The following is a 14,331-nucleotide window of genomic DNA, read 5'->3' on the forward strand; positions in this document are numbered from 1 at the left end:
CTAATAAAGACATGTCGTAGAACGTAGATCGATCATCGAACGGCGATGCCTCGCGTGCGACAAAAATATTTCTTTCTCTCGAAGTCGGCGGATTAAAATAAACGATTTTGCCGATTTATTACGGCGCGACCGATCACGCAGATTGTGGACACGCCACGAGTATTGCGGCCCGGCTATAATTATGCACACTGCGGCAGAATCGATTTTCGACGATTGCAATGTTCAACGGAACACGTCAAAGTAACAGAGTACGTTCTTTATGACGGCAAACAATTGCGGTGAAATTGAAAGGGATTACTTTTATTTTTAGAGAACGCCGGTATACATTTGTCTCGAAATGCACGCAGAGATTACGTCGGTTATCAAGAGCGTCGGTGCCGCACTTTAAGCGGCGGAAACGCAAGAACTAATCGGCCCAGACATCTCACGTCTTTTCCAAGTAATCGATGGCACAATTTGTGACGATCACGCGACTTTCGTGGCGAGCAAAATCGCGCGGGGCTTTATAGAGTCTCGATGGCACCGGGATATCTCCGTCTTTTACTTGCGTCACCTTCTACTCTATCCTTATTTCTCGCGATCCTTGCCAGCAGGGCTCTAGGTATACATATATCCGCAGTAGGATAATCGTAACCCGGGCTGTTCGTCGCCGCTCGTAAAGCTACTGGCATCCGACGTGGGAGGAACGAGGCGGATCAGAACGAGGCGGGTTACCGTCTTTGTTTAACTGTCGCGTTTACTGCCGCGGTGATAAACGGACGCGAAACGCCAGCACGCCTCGAGATAACCGCGAGCGAGCGTTTCGCGAGGAGAGCACGCGGAGGCAACGACCTAAATTTTAACGACAAATTCCGCGTCGAGTCTGGAGCCTAATGTCCCTTAACAGGCTCCCGTTGTAATTAAACGTGGACGAACGTCCCAAAAGTCTAAGTAAATAATTAATTCTTACGCCAAGCGGCGTACTATATTCTCGATGACCAAAAATATTGACTAGCTCTTTCTCGAAATTTTTTAAATTAATTTATTCTAGCTTTTTTTCTGTTATTTTTTTTTTTTTATTTATTTAGTAAATGTTCATTTCGAGCTCGTCGCTAAAATTGTGTGTAAGATCGCAAGAAGACGCTACGTGCATTAGTTAGACCACAGGATAATGTAGCGTAACGTAATACTGCGGCACACAGCGCGGAGAAAGGGAACGAAAATAGGCGCGGACTAAATTACCGGAATCCGGTGTCAGGGTATTCCAGGCATCTCTTAATAAAATCCAAGACTTCCGCAAAAATGAAGCTAGATCTTGAGAGCACTTCGTTAAATCGCTGAAATTTTTTTACACCTTCAGTTTCCGCACCGGGATGTTACACGCCGCGTACTATAATCATCCTCCGGCATACCGAGCGCGATAATCTCGTAAGATTGCACGATTTCCCCCGTAGATCGTAACAACCGATACCGGCAGGCGCAAATGCGAAAATAATATCACGGGCGATTAATATTCGCTTTCTCGCCGTGTCTCTCGATCTTCTATCTATCAACAACCTATTACTTTATCAATAAACAAGCGTATATCAGTCTCGTAATTTTAATCTTATTTTTTATTTAGGTATAGTGACGTGATCCTAGGAATTCCTTATCTATTGTTTTCAATTCGATACTTTTATATATCTTGTTATCAATATTATCAATATTATCTAATGCCGTAAAGAGTGCGTTTTGATTTTATTGAAAATTATTAATATGTTACATATGTCGAGCATTGCGCCAGTCACAATGTTGCGATAAGATCGCCGATGATGCTGAGCGGTGGGAAATGCCAGCGGCAGATACTAATCGCTCAATCTCCGACTTTCGGATCTAATTCTCGAGAGGATTATGTCACCGAGCGAGAGAACGGCGCGGCGGAAAATTCTCCGAGCCCGTGCGGAGTCGGAATAAATTTCTCGAATTAATATTACTGAAAAATTCATTCGGCATACCGCGCGCGCGTTCTTTGTTGACAATATTTTCGCGTTTCCGCGAGAGAAAAAAAGAAAAAGAGAGCAAAGGCGCGTCCGTGCAGAAGAATCCCCTCTTTCACATCCCCTCTCGTCCTTCTACCCTCTTTTTCGTGTATGTTTTATTGCAAATTGAGGTTAAAGTCTCTGGCACGGAGCCAGACATTTCACCTAGGCCGTTGCATTCCGACAGATACACACGCGCAGTATATGCCCGCTTATGTGTCTCCCGCGCTCGTGAAAGCATCTCGATCGCATACACGAAGAAGAGAGCTCTTTTACATGCCGCAGTTAAATACTAGAGGACTGAAACAAACGCGGTAATCTCTAAAGAAATTTCTCTCAAAAAATTTATTAAATCAAATATAATTTTGAGAATAAAATTATCAGTAATTTAATAAAACATATAAAAAGAAATAAATAAAATAGAAAAAAGAAGGGTATTTGTGTTGGTCAGATACTTTTTCGCGATATTAAGGGAAATATAATCATAACCTCGATCAGAAATTTAACATAAGTATCGAGAAAGAGAGCGTATTTTTAAAGTAAAAAATAATCCGATATACCAGATCAGTCGCATCAGTTTTATTTTTATACTCGCGAGTCTCGCATGCGGGATATAAATAGAAAAAAAAAAAGAAAGAAAGAAAAAGAGAGGGAAAGAAACGGCCACACAACGTTAAAGAGACGACGACGGATGATATTCCATAATGCCATTAACGTGCGTCGAGATAATAGCATCTTCACCGCCGATGGATATAGGCGGACGTGCGGACAGCATCTTTTTCCGGCATATGTTAATCTAATTAATGGTTGCATGGAAACCCCGCGTGGTATATGCGCACGAATGCGAACGGCGGCGTATTTATTACGGTTCAGAGTCCCCGAAATTCACTCTCTCGGCCTCTCTTTTTCATTTTCTTTTTCGCTATTTTTTTTATCGAAGCTCTGAAAATGCCTGATAATTTTCGATAATAATAATGCATATTCAATTAAATTAAAAAAAAAAATAAAAATATGTGCGCGAGCACGTTATTACATGGAATTATTTAACGTTAACAACTACAATAATTCAAATTTTTCATGCGCGAATTAATTTTTTATCGATGCCCGGAAGCAAACTGAACAATAAAAATGTAAATATTTGTAACACTCCGCCTTTTATGGTACAACAGAGACTTCGATTGAATATTACAATAAGCAAATAATTTTCTCTTTTTCTCTCTCTTCTATATTTTATGATTTTATATTTTTAATTTATTTTTTTGTCCGGTATTTTGTATAAAATATTACAAAAAATAATTATATGTCCCTCTTTTAATTGTAATTTTATATAAAAGAAAGTTCATTTGGCAATTGTAACAAGAAAATAATTCGATTTCTACGTATATCCATGAATTTAGAGCACAGGCGTTTCAACAAAATATGTCACCAGAAGGCGGGTACACTTGTGTAAAAGTGCATATAACGAGGTCTCCTCTTAACTACGTAACAAGTATCGCGAGATATGGATAAAACCGGATTAACTCGACGCTTTCGATATCGATAACGAGCCAGTTAGGAAGCAAATTACGTTTCAACTAAGAAAATTATGCACGAGAACTGGAACTATAACGCAAAAAGTGAATCGCTTATGAGATAATAATTAAGACAAGCCGAGCGATTGGACGTAATGGCACATCAGTATTATGCATAATTATTATTTCCGGATGGAATGATAAATTTATTAATACAATACGATAATCTTAACGTAGCAGGTAAAGAAACTTTATTATGTATGTTTCGCATTCCACTAATTCGCATTCTACTTCTAATTCGAATTCCTTCCCATTCATTAAGAGAAAAAAAAAATAGTTATTGTTTACCTCGGCTATAATTTTATAACGTTAATTATCACAGTAATAAAGTAATAATAATAAAAAAAATTAAATATAGTCAACTACATTCTGTTTAAAAAAAAAAATTAACTATACTTTCGTCTGGACGTGTGCTTTTTCGTATATCGTTCCGTCACGGCTCGTCCGCATTCTTCTCGTCGCTCTCGTTTTCCGCTGATATAACGAAGCGCGCCGGGTGTTTCGCGAAGCGCCGATTCGCATCGTTATTCTTTACGGCCGGCATTACGACAAGCATCGCGGGATCGTGCAGGAAACGGCGGGCGTTACGCCAATGGTACGCACACGAGCTCACCACCCGCGAGCGTAATCATATCGCAGCGTTGCACGCGTGTAATCCATTACATGTATCGCGTTACCCCGTGCACGCACACGCGTCATCAAGCGAACGAATACAGTGGACGTCGCGATAAGGCTCAGTCGACCAGAAAGACCAGGCCAACCTCTCGCATGTTCACCGATTTTTACCGCCTTCCTATCGCGACCAACCGGTTCGGGAGAATACCGGTCGTTCCTTTCTATTTACGAACCCCGATCCCGCGCAGGTGACCTCTTTTTAATCGTTACGAACTTGGTTTGTTTTCCGCTCGCGGAAATCGCCCGCGGGTCGCCTCGACGCCACCCTTAGATCAAGCGGAACTCGAAACGTAATGCCGAAAACAATATTTTCCCAAACTCTTCGGAGCGAATCTAGCTCTCATTTAAATAAAATTCCAAGCTCGCGGTTGCGGACGCGCGGAATAAGAACTGCGGTTCTTCGAGCGAAAGTTTTCCTAGGTCGAGACGAAAATTGATCTCTTAATCCGTTGTTCACCGCTCGCGACGACTCACGCGAACGCTATTAAATTTCGCGATGTCCATGGCAAAGTTCTCGCTGACTCACTCACAATCCCCCCGTACTGCGGATAATGCCGAAAAACCGTTTCGGAGCTGAAGGGATTAAACAGCCCCGCGTATCGGATGTCGCGGACGTCATTCGCGGCGAGGCTGGAAAGCTTAGCCCCGAGAATGCGACCGAGGGCTCGGTGTCTGTCCAAGTCCCATTATACGGCCGCAAGGAAATTCGCGTAACTCCTGTCGCCGATGTCGTTATTCGCGCCCCGCAACCCTTGTTAAGCGACAAAAGCCGCCGCTCTCGCGGACGTGCCGCGCGTTTTATCTACGCGCGCGTTCGACTCGCATGCAAATGTCCGGAGGAATATTGACAGCAATACCTTCTCGCCCCATGGCGATTCACGTCGACATCGTCGCTTTTTTTTTTCTAACTACAGTGAAAGGAAAATACAGTTACTTTTGAACTTGACCATTGTTTTATATTTCTAATAATAAATATGATAAATAAAATTATACGTATAATTAATTTATTCACATTTTTAATAGATATTTTAAAAAAATTATAAAAACATGAACTGGCTCCGAAAGTAACTATATTTTTTTCCCAGTATAGAAAACGCGGAGAGCTCTTTAGAAGGCGCGAGAATTTATTATCGTCCGTTATGCGACAATGTTTGCGTGCACCTCGTTATGCGGAGTTTTAATCACCGGGGTCGCGCGGACGCGAAGATTACGACGGCAAAGAGTGGTTATTAAAAATTTTAGGTGATCAATTTTGAAAAGCACAAAGAGGTAGACGACGACGAGTATTGCACGTTAACAGACCATGAAATATTTATTCGTGAGAAAATTGAATATCAATTAATGCTTGGTATTTCTATGTAAAAGAAAAGGAAGGTAAAAGTTGTCGTTAAAAACTACGACAATGAAAAGTTTGACTGAAAGTTTCAAGGTGTATAAAAAAAAAAAAAAAAACTTTAAATAACTCGTTTAAAAAAATTAAATTAAATTAACAAATTATTTCGTCGCGAAAACTGCTTCGGCGTACAAGACATTTAGAAAATGATCCCGCCGAAGTTACGGTATATAATATTATATCTCCGAGAGAATATCGAGAATTGAGGAAGTCCCATTTTTTTTTAGTGAATTCAACCTGGCTGGCAGGGTCTCCCGTCCCCTCGATGGGATTTTCGCGTTCGTGAATAATTTCCGGCGCCATTCGATGGAAATGCTGCGCCGTGAAGGACCGGCGCGGAGGACAAGCTGCGACGAGAGCAAAGCGGCCAATTAAATATGAGCGAGGGCTGCTATTTGGATCCGCGTAGCTCACGTCGACGATCAGGAGAGCCATCGAAGCTCAACGTTTGAGAGATAATCGCGCGCGGTGACTCGAAATAAACGCACGGATTTCTGAATCATTTAGCACTCGACCGCATCGCGTGTAATATTAAAATGTCCATGGCGTATATTGCCGGTAGAGAGAAATGAGAGAAAGATGAGGCGCATATGCGCGGCCGTGTCACGTGCAATGAAATGAGATTCGCGATTCCGAAATGCGTTTCACGCGAGAGCCATTCATAATTTCTACCCGCCAAGCAAAACTGAGGGAACGTACGTCGACGTGTCTCGCTAGAAGCGACATTGGCATCCCCGTTAGGATGCCAATTGAAAGCCCAGCTAAATCTTGTAAATGTCTGACGCCGGTTATATCATAGCCTCCGCGCGAATTTAAAACAATAACAGGGACTGAGAAAAATCGATTGGTAAGAATCAACGCAAAAATTCAGACCGGACGTTGCCATAATTTTTACAAACTACGAACGTGTCTAACATAAGTAATGCCGCTCGAATTTAGACGACTTTCCTCCTCCGAAAGATTCTCGAATCCGTCACAGAAGGCGCCGATTAATTTTTTTTTTTATCTCTCCTAACACTCGCTACTTAGAGCCGTGCATTCCACGACGGCGATGTCCCGGCGTCGTCCACGCGGACGTCGCCCGTTCGCGAAGAGTAGTCTCGCATCCCGCTGCGAAGAGATAGCTCTTTTCGCTCTTCCTATCGCATTCCTCCCTCGTCTCCACGTGTCGCGGAGTTCCGCCGGGAATAAATCCAGCGCGCCGGCCCGGCGTGCCGTGTGCGCGCACGCATTCATGCATAGTGCATGTGCGTTCTTCCTCCCGTTTCGCAAAGTCGCGCCGGCAGGCGCATCTCTGTGTGCACGTATGTGCACGCGCGGAAAACACACGCACGGAATGGCGGGACGCGCGAGCGCATAAATCTACATGCACGTACGTGGCGCATACCTGACGGTACATAAGCGTGTCTCTGCGCCATGTATAGTACTAACCGTATTTCCGCGTACATAGGGCGCCGTGTATCCATGTGTAAGTGCGGCGTGTGTACAACGCTGTCGGAGCGGCAGATATTCGCCGATCGATCGTGCCGGGTTATCTGACTGCCAACGAGAATTCATTTTCCCTCCGTCTCTCTTTCTCTCCCTTTCGGCCTCTCTCTCTCCTCCACTCGCCCCCTTTCGCTCTCCCTTTCCATCTCTCGCGCGCGCACCGTCGCTATCCGTTCGCCCTTACCCTCCGTCCGACTCCCTTTTTCCCCTCTTTTCCTCCCGCTATCTCCCTCCCCCGCGCGTCATAATAGATCTTCGCCCGCACGCTTTCCCAGCCCACCCCGTTTCATTGTACATCTTTTGTTTCTTCTCTCTCCTTTCTCCTCCACCGCCGTGACAATTCTCTCATGTGCTCGTTAATCACATTACGCGCGTACACATTCGCGCGCACTAAACAGAAAAGACGACGACAGCGAGAGGAAAAAAGCGAGAATGACGTTCGAAGAGAGTTCGGGGGGTTTGCGAAGGGAAATTAGCTCTAATTTATTTTAATTTTTTTTTTTTTTTTTTTTGCAACAACTATTACTGCTCGGTGTCGCCAGGATGGCCTTTTTGGGCGACTGGAACGTTAACTCCGCGAGCGGAGCTATTCGCGACGCGTTCACGTTACTCCGGCGCAACTATTTTCGAAATAATCTCAACAACGCTCGCTGGTGACGCATCCCACGTGAATACTTTGTCGGCTACGCGAAATCGGAGGGAGGAATCTAAAACGGTCGTCCGGTGGAAGATAAAAAAGTGCACGAAAATGTGTTCGGTAAAGTGGCTTTTTGAATGCCGGACTTCGTGTGCTTGAACGCGGACAAGTTTACTGAACTACGAGTGAATTTTAACCCTGAAATAAAACATTGAGCTACCCGGTACAGTTTTTAGAAGTTAAAGATTCTTGAAACTTCATCTTTTTTTTCCAATATTTTTAACATATTCTTTTTCCTCAATTTTTAATACAAAAATTTAATAATAAAAAAAAAAATAGTTTGACAATTTCAGGTAAAAGTTTGACGTGTCAATTTAAAGAAACTTAAGAGTAACTTTTAATACAAATACGGTTCGTTATAAATTCATGCGAAATTTATCGTGACTCACGAAAATTTATTACCTTTACATTTCACGTCGCGAAACTTTTATTTCTATCAGTCGCTGCAATTATCGCGTTATCGCACGTTTGTCGGACGCCAGCGAAAAAGTTTCGTTGTTTGTCGGCGATATCCGCGACGCACCTGTTATCAGCGACGACGAAGATCTAGGTGAACACCGGCGACACGCCGGAAGTCGCGGAATTACGTTGAAAAAGCCTCTCGATATCAGCGGCAGCGGAACGGAAAAAACAGCGAGTCGTGATGGAAAGTGCTCGTCGCGTAACGGCGGATCGGAGTATCGGCCTCGATACTTTACGGCGCGATCGGCGCGTTTTATTTTATTTTTTCTTTCTTTTTTTTTCTTTCCTCTGCCGAGTACTTCGCGGTGCAGTAATTTTACGATTGCCGCGGCTTTATAAGCCGCAAGTGCTTTTTATCCCGCGGAACGACTCTCGATGGTAAAACCCGATAGCGAAACCGCTGAATCGAGAGCGGCGGATTGTCTTCGCGAGAAGTTTTTACCGCGTCGTTTTCGGAAGGAAATTAAATCCGCGGTAAACACTTTGGTCCCGCGACTTCCCCGAGCTACCCCGAGTTGAGTTTCAGGACGATTGAAGCCGACGAATAACCTCCGATGGGCAAAACATCTCCGGATATAATTCGAACTAATCACTCGCTGGAAACGCGAAAGGTCTGACGTGCAATTTCAGCCACGTTACGACGATTCGCCAAGATTTCACGGGAACGACTCGAACGTTATCGATTACCGGCCTCTCCGGCGAAGATGCCGGGATGTTTTCGCGTAATTAGTTTGGCAAATGTCCGATCACGAGTCGCAAATACCGAAGTGCATTTGGGCAAATCGATAACTCGGCTAACCGAGTGGCCCGGCCGCGTTATCCGTCCTTTCTTGGAACCACTATCGCTTTGAATCATTGATCGAGCTTTAAATCATGCGGACAACTCGGTCTAAGTTGCAAATAAATCAACCCCGCTGATCGTTTTTCCACGAAATTCCGCTGGATTCGATATACCGCAATGAATTCCCGCTCTCATTGTCAGAAACAGTACTCGAGTACAATTAGAATTCGAATATACAGAATTAATTCTAAATATTAAAGCAACAAATTAAACCTGCGACGTTCACTTAAGAAAGTGAAAGACAAACATAACAATTTAGTCAAATTATTTATACAATATATAGAACAATTAATAAAAGCAAAGAATAATTAATAAAAATCAATACGAATAAAGAAAAAAAAAAATGAACAAAGTGGACTCGTTACCGAAAGATTTGAATTTAGAACCAGAGCAACCGCGGCACTTCTCAGCCTGACGTTAACCAAGTCCTACTTAGTTCGGCGTGTTTCCTTTCACGGCCGGCTCATAAATGGCCGGGCATTAGTTGCTCTAGTTCTAAAGTGTCCGGGTAATATTTCACTGTCACCCGGAGACGCGGGCAAAGAGACGCACGGGTGTCTCGGGGGCGCATCTCAAGAGAAACGATCGCCGGCGGGTGTAATCACATCATCAAGGGGCACTTACGTCGTCCGAGGTCGAGGACGTGGGACCAGTCTGGTCGGTCACTGCGGGCGTTTATCCACGATGCGGCGTGAAGCGGGGCAGACCCGTGGCCTGACTTTCACTGACTTGGCACAGCACACAATCATATACGGTGCCCGGCGAGGCGACGGAGATCATTAACAATCGCGCACGAGGCGGCACAAAAATCAAGCTGTACGTGTGTATCGTCCTTGCGCCAGGAGCCACTTAAAAGGCTTCAGATCGACGGCGGCGAGCCTCTCCACTGCAAAAATTCGTGTCGATGTACGCGCGCGGGACCACACGGCGAACGTGGCTTCCGAAAGATTCGTGGCACCGGCTAACACGTAAAATTTAGGAATTTGGGAAGCAGGCGGGGGCGAGTAGAACCGGCAAATTGGTTTATCTCGGACCGAACGAACGTTAAAAATAAAGTAGAAAACTCCAGAGGGGAGGAAAGTCAGATTCCGTGACCTCGTCCAAAGCGAGGCTCATTAAACCCCGGTGAATTAAGTAAGTAAACCTTCAACCTGACAATGAATTCATTTCTAAGATAAAGTACAGGTGTATTGAGTTATATTGAGCTCGAGAGCTGGTCGAGGGGAGTTTTCCAGCTTGAGAATCCGGCGCGACGAGAAAATATGCAGGAAGCATCTTTACTTTCGATGACGAAGTTAATCAACGGGTGAGGTAGGTGAGGCGCGAAGGGCGATCCGTCGGACGACACTTATCGCGCCGGAGTACTGATAAGTTATCGGGGGTATTAAAGGTGGGAGCTCACGACGACCGAAGGCAAGCAAAGTGTGTTCATTTTAGATAACACCGCGATATTTCCAATTTAACGTGTCGCCGGCCTCGCTGAGTTAATCGGGGACCACGGTATTGATTGAGAGACCGAAGGGACTCGCACTTGATTATCGAAGGGCACCAAACTCGAGGGAGTCTCTAAATCCGCAAGCACTGGAAACTAAATCCTTCCCCGAAGGACAACGTCCGGCGACGATCAGCGTCGACCCGTCGTGTCGCCGATCGCCCCGCGGTGTCCCCGCCCATAAATCCCCGAGAGACGGACCGGAAGTGACGCGCGGAGTTCCTTTCTTCAGCTGTCACCGAGCCGCATCACGACGCGTTATCGACCGAGTATCGGATGCCACGAATCCGCCAGAATTCTCGCGATCTGTCCGATTACTATCCAGTGTCGTTCTCTCACAATCACCTCTCTCGCTCTCTCTCTTTCTCTCCTTGCTCTCTCTCTTCCCCTCCTTGCCCTGATACTCTCGCGATCGCACTGTGAATCGCACGCTAATCTCCAGGGGTAGAAACACGGGACGAAAAGCTGGCCCCGGCCGCGGTGTATAACCTCGACAGCGACGCGCGCGGGCCGGTCAAGACCACAACAATAGCAGTCACTTCGTCGGTTAACACGGGAAAGGCAGGAGGCGGGAGGGCTAGGTGCGTGCGTGCGCGCGCGCGCGCGCATGAGAGACGCAGCGCGGGACGAAGCGGGGGCGGGGTGCGCGCGGGGGGGAAGGAGGGGTATCGTCGGATAGGCACCTTCACCCTCGAGACGACGGACGATAGGTCGACCAGGCGGTAGAGACAAAAGCGCGTTGCTGACGATCAAACGCGAACTGCGATACGCCCGGGCCGCAGTGCTGCCGTCTACTGGCACGAGCTTTGCGGAATCGCTGGGTTCCCCGCTCGCCGCGCTCCCTAGCGCGCCCGTCATCCCGCGAGGTTCCCCTTCTCGTAACGGCCCCGACGCCAGCTTCCACCACCCGACCACCAGCTCGTCAACTGCATGCTCGCCGCCGTCGCCGACGCCGGACTCTTCCCCGCCGACCCCTCGCGATGGTCGATCCCTCGGGCGTTCCCCTGTCCCCTTCACCGCTGTACCTCGCCCTTGCATCCCTAGACCACCCCCGTTGTCCTCTCCTCGCGCCTTGCCCCGACGCGCGGTCGTCATCCCACGAGTGGAGCAGCCGCCTTCGAAACCAGAAGCGTCACGCGAGTGACGATAATGTCACAAACTCGATACGGCGATGCATACGCGATAAACTGGCCGACTTGTCCCTCACCGGTCCGCGCCACCGATCTCGAAGCTTTTTGTCGGAACCGAATGTACGACTTGCTCTTTTTGCCGATAGCGCGACTACGTTCGGCTCTTCCTCGCACGTGACTCTTGCTTTTATTCAGCTCGATCGCGCTAAAGTTAAATTTCGTTTCTTCAATTATGAGGTTTAATTTTCTGTTTATTTATTAATTTTTTTTTCTTTTTTAATTTCTCGCGATTGCGTGATTCCAAGCTTCGCGAAAATTGTGGCTGGAAGTGGCGAAGCGGGGGAACAAGAGAAAGGAAAAGGGCGACGCGAAGGGAAGGCCCTTTACGAACGAGAGGAGTCGCGTTCGAGCGATCGCGGAATCGTAATTAATTGAATTACGCGGTCGTGGCGTGGAATTCGTCGCACGTCGCTGCGAAGAACGCCGCCGCTGTTCGGAAAGGCTATTACGCGCTTGCACGGGCGCTCATTTTATTGAAATTTTCAATTATACAAATTGCAGGGGCAAGAAATGCTTCTTTAACTGGGAAAAAAAGAAAAAAAACGCTTTCGTTCCCTGCTTGAAGGCGCGCGATCGAACATTTGGCAGAGAAATTAGATGCGAATTGCCACGTATCTGGAACATGTCACAAGGGCCTTTTTACAGACCTTTTGCTTCACACTTCGATGTATCGAGCAATTATTAAATATCTTATTACATTGAGTGGAAAATATAAATACATCCAGATTCAGCCAAGCTTTAGAATATTTCTGATAATAAATTTATAATAAATATAATAAAATTATATTGTAATAATATAATGTAATAGTAATTTATAACTGATTAAAAAAAGAAAAAAAAAGATACTTTTATAACAGACGAAAGCACACGTTTTAAATGTAAATTGACTGATAAATATTATAAATGTCAAGAAAGTTATTTAAATGCAATTAGCTTCTAATTTTAATTTCATCAAGAACCCAATATCGATAATCAGATTATTAGAATGTATAATAATAGTTAACATATTTGTTATTACATTAGGTTTTTTTTTCACTTATCATCAAAGTTTGAGCTTATTTAATTGATAAGGCTCTTTAATAAAGTTCTACACCTCGCGCGAACACTTAAACTAGAGATGAGCGTTATTCAAAGCCAGGATAAATCCGAAACCATTCCCATGGCTTGAAATCGACCTCGCGCAGCATCAGTTCGTGCCAAATTATGCTATCGTGCCAACAGGTGACATGCGGATAATGGTTTTAAATTACAGCTCAACATTCGTAAATTGCCTAATAACTCCGCGGTAAATCACAGTTTAATCAAGAAAGAATTTTTTAATCCATCTAATAATAATTGTACACGCGGCTGTTTTGTACTCAAAATTTATATTTATCACGTTAATTTTCTTGCGACTTTTGCGGTTGCGAATATCACACTTTATTTAGAAACGTTGGGAAATATAAAAAAAAAAATTGTAAAGATTTATCGTAAATTTAGCGCAAGCCACTCGTTATTATAATTAATAAATAAGTTAATATTCGAATGCGGCGTACACAGAAATAGCGCACGAGTTTATATGCGGAATATTCGCTGTTATATTCACAGCCGCAATCTCGACAATTATATTACGACATTCTCAAAACGTAATGGTCTTTTAAGTAAAACATTACCCGTTGTTAACTCAATTCTGTAATTTAGTTGACGACTTCTTTTTCGTTTCTGCGAAGCCGTTTAAATTCTAAATCCATCTCGACTTCGAGATTAAGGAAATATTTAACCGAATAAGATTCATCATAAAGTCCATCAATAATAGAGACGAAGATTTTGCGGCGACCCGTTTATAGATAGCATATTAATTTAACGATTCTATTAAATTTAATTTCCCAACTTATTATTCACCTCTTTTTATTAGAACGGGAGAGACCAAAAAAAAAAAAAAAAAAGCCGTTTGTTCGCTAAGATAATAATAATAAAGTCAAACGTGGCGACCGAGCTTTCCTCGCGCTAAAACGCGGACGCAAATACCATCTTCTGCTCCTCGATGTAGGTCAGGATCGGTTCTCGGCGATATAGCGCATCATCCGCATTATATCGGGGCAATAAGAACTCACGCTCCAAGCGCCTTCGGTTGTGCGACTCGGCAAAGCGGAGCGAATATCGATTTCAAGCAACGCGGCATTCGGCCATTCGAGCATGCCGAGCGAAAAACTTGGCAATTTTACGGCGTGTTTTTTAATGCGATGCGCCGCCGCGTTCTCCATTCCCTCCCTTCGCTCCCCTGTACAATGATTGCGGGCACGGCGATCCGATTTATTCGACCGTGAGACGCGACCGGCGAATCTCTAGAGCCGCTATCAAGAATCACCCCGGTGTTAGGTGCATTCAAAGTGACTGCTGGATTATCGGCTTCCGATCACACGGTTCGTCCTTTCACATCCTGGGGTACATATATACTATATATCACGCGATCGCGCCAGGTTTTTAACGTTCGAGCGTTATACGATGCCGCATAAACCTCGTTTCACGTTTCCGCGACTGCAATT

At 44.9% G+C, this 14,331-nt stretch overlaps 1 protein-coding gene across 5 annotated transcripts in view; it reads right to left on the reverse strand.

Annotated features, from left to right (window-relative positions):
* Kdm3 (Lysine demethylase 3) overlaps nt 1-14,331 on the reverse strand; it is a 244,332-nt gene that overhangs the window by 170,534 nt on the left and 59,467 nt on the right. The window lies entirely within an intron of this gene.

The sequence above is a fragment of the Cardiocondyla obscurior genome, linkage group LG06 (assembly GCF_019399895.1).
Source record: "Cardiocondyla obscurior isolate alpha-2009 linkage group LG06, Cobs3.1, whole genome shotgun sequence".
NCBI classification, from domain to species: domain Eukaryota; kingdom Metazoa; phylum Arthropoda; class Insecta; order Hymenoptera; family Formicidae; genus Cardiocondyla; species Cardiocondyla obscurior.